The following is a 731-nucleotide window of genomic DNA, read 5'->3' as shown; positions in this document are numbered from 1 at the left end:
GTTCGGATGATTTGGACCCGCTACGGGAGAGCGGAGGTGGATCTGTTCGCCACGAGCGAGAATGCGCACTGCCCGCTGTTCTTCTCCCTGTCTCACTCCCCGCTGGAGGGGGACGCTCTGACATCGCACTGGCCAGCAGCCAGGCTGTATGCGTTTCCTCCAATCAAGATATTGCCACTGGTGTTATGCAAGATCAGGGAGGAGGGGGCTTCGGTGATACTCATCGCCCCGAACTGGCCGAACCAGCCTTGGTTCCCGGACCTGACAGAGCTGCTGGTGGCGCCGGCCTGGCCGATCCCCATCAGGAAGGATCTGCTGTCTCAAGCGAGCGGCTCGGTGTGGCACCCGAACCCGGAGTTATGGAGCCTTCATGTGTGGCTGCTTCAGGGATATCAGAGGAGCTGAGCACCCTGCATTCTCATGTGCTCAACATGCTCTCGGAGGCGCGGGCATCTCCACGAGGTGTTTGTATGCTCTAAAATGGGGAGTGTTTGTGAAATGGTGCCGTGATGTTCATATCAACCTGGCTGCTTGCTCTGTGTCGAATCTTCTGCATTTTCTACAGTACAGACTGGATAGTGGATGTCTACCATCAACACTGAAAGTCTATGTGGCCGCTATTGCCTCGTTTCGTTCCCCGCTGGGCGGGCAATCGATCGGTAGGCACGCGCTGGTGGTGAGTTTTCTTAAGGGAGCGAGGGTATTGCATCCCCCACGTCCGCCTTCAGTCC

Source organism: Sinocyclocheilus anshuiensis, unplaced genomic scaffold, assembly GCF_001515605.1.
Source record: "Sinocyclocheilus anshuiensis isolate Anshui unplaced genomic scaffold, SAMN03320099.WGS_v1.1 scaffold283, whole genome shotgun sequence".
NCBI classification, from domain to species: Eukaryota; Metazoa; Chordata; class Actinopteri; order Cypriniformes; family Cyprinidae; genus Sinocyclocheilus; species Sinocyclocheilus anshuiensis.
Note: the sequence above shows the minus strand (reverse complement) of the source record.